The 2346-nt window shown below is 37.6% G+C and overlaps 1 long non-coding RNA gene across 2 annotated transcripts in view; it reads right to left on the bottom strand.

Annotated features, from left to right (window-relative positions):
- LOC114550436 (uncharacterized) overlaps positions 1 to 1498 on the bottom strand; it is a 47844-nt gene extending 46346 nt beyond the window's left edge. For both annotated transcript variants that reach the window (XR_003691696.1, XR_003691697.1), the window contains exon 1: positions 1332 to 1498. This is a non-coding gene — a long non-coding RNA (uncharacterized LOC114550436). The remainder of the gene's footprint in view (positions 1 to 1331) is intronic.
- Between the last annotated feature and the right edge of the window lie 848 nt (positions 1499 to 2346).

Raw genomic sequence — 2346 nt, forward strand, 5'->3', positions numbered from 1 at the left:
CAGAAAACCAGGCAACTTGAGCCACTTCTTTTTCTTCCAAGTATTTCTTTATTTGGAGAGCAGTAGTGCAGTCAGTTGACATCAAATCTCTAGTAACCAAGGGAAATTTGGTGTATGTGGTATCATTTCCCCTTAACATGACTTCAGTCACACGATCAGTCAAAGACGGCTATTTATGTGAAACTAAAACAGTGACCATGCTGGTGTCATTAAATTACAGCGTTCCTGTAGTTTAGGGAGTAACTGGTTTAAGGAATAAGGTGACACAGTGTGTTGAAATAACAAAAATTTGAGTTTTCCAACAACCAAGACTCAGTCAATATTTAACCACAGCAAATGCTCTTTCAGGACATTTTCCCAATAAAAAATGAGAAAGAACCACACAGAGTACCATTCTTGAATAGACAATTTGGCTACGGAGGATAACATTGTGGCATCATTTTTATGAGGTTGTAAAATATATAAAAATAATACCATGATGCACAACTGCAGATATGCTGATGGTTTGTGGAAGGGGATAATATATGTGAAAAAAACAATAGACAAAACCATCCATGTGTCCCTTAGATCAGTGTTTCTTAAACCTTTTCAGGTCAAGGATCCCGAAACTGACACAAATTGGGGTCCCTTAGTCTATATCCATGACATTCCACTTCTGGGATTGCTCCGGTGCTGAAGGAAATTCAGCCGGATGCATGTCTTTTCGCCAATGTCCGTTTCCTTTCGCTTTCTTTGTGCACTCCGTTGCATTTATGAGGACTATGGTAAACTGCTCCTCAGATCTCTGCAGGGTTAAATGAGACTGCTAGTTTTCTCTCGAGCGACTAAAACAAATTTTGAACGTACACGTTCCACCAAAACAAGTTGTCTCCCGAGGCTATTTTCCAGGGGCTCCGTGCAGACTTCACTTTGACTTACATTATCACTATGGAGAACAATAAGGGGAATTCCAAAGCCAGGATGTTGCCTACTGTGTTGAGTAATAAGTAGTATGTCTCTCTCTGAATTTGTTAGCAAAACTAATTCCCATTAACATTAGGCCAACTGCATTGGTTTAAAAGTGACAACATGAGAATGTGTATCTTTCTGTAGCCACTGCTAACTTAACCTGAATCAGGGTTAATTTCTCTGTAGCTTCTCACCAACCACATTTCACTTGCCACATCATGATACGTCTAATTTTTTTTTACAAATTCAGAAACTGACACAAGCACAGCCCCAGTTTAATTCATGTAACGCTAACCGTTAGCTAACGGCTAGATTGATAACTTGAACACAAGTCTAGCTAAATTTGAAAGGAAAAAAACGGCAGGTCAACTGACAACACTCACCGCCGTTTTAAAGACATTTCCGCACTCCTGAAACACTCTTGTGGCAAACATATTTCGCTCTTTAGACAAGGACGTTTAGCTAACCGTTCTTATATTACACCCATGCATTTAACTCGCGTCACAAGATGCGGCTGTTCATCAATGTAAACAAAGATGTCAACCGGAAGTTACATGCCGTCTCTGCGCGCACTTATTTTTCTTCCCTCTCTAGTGATGCAGTAAACAATAAAGTTTATTAAATGATGCATGGGAATTTAAATAAGAAAGATACCTACTATAGGCTAACTTTGGTTTTAAATTAATTTAATATTTAAACATTTAATTTATATTTTTTCCAGAGTTAATTCAAGTAACAATTCTATTCCAGCTACCATCTTTGTTTGGATGAAACACAAATTAAGCAATTTGGAAAACAGGTTAAAAAAATGTATTTCTTGTGCAGCCAAATGAACCCCAGCTAGATAGTGTCTGTGTGCAAAATGTTAACACCAGCAATAAATATCTGTCAAAGTTTGGCTGGTATTTGTGTGAGTATGATGCCTGAGGTTGATTTCTGTTGAGTCAAATTAAATCAATACAAAACTCTCAAATGTAAAAACAATGGGATCAGGATGTTGCTGTTGTGAGAGGTTGATGTTGATGTTGTTTATCCAGACCATGACTTGACTGTCCACTTGACTGAACGACATTCAAAGCCCAGAGAGAAGCAGCAGCTTTGTGCCAAGTTTTCAAGTAAGACTGCTTTCAGTGTGGTTGGATTATATTGTAAATACTTGGGTTGAACATTAAGGTCTCCTTTTAATTATTATTTTAAACACAGCTACTAATAAAATTTAATATAGTAATTATTCTGCCTTTATACTTATTCACACCGCAACGATCAAACAAAAAGGCCAAGCTGGTCTCAAGAGTAGCATTCCCATTCATACTTCATTATTGACAGAGATATTACATGCCTCATGTTCAACAGCCAAGTTACAGAGAGTAAAGAAGAAAAGTGCTTCAGGACATCAAA

The sequence above is a fragment of the Perca flavescens genome, chromosome 23 (genome assembly GCF_004354835.1).
Source record: "Perca flavescens isolate YP-PL-M2 chromosome 23, PFLA_1.0, whole genome shotgun sequence".
Lineage (NCBI taxonomy): Eukaryota > Metazoa > Chordata > Actinopteri > Perciformes > Percidae > Perca > Perca flavescens.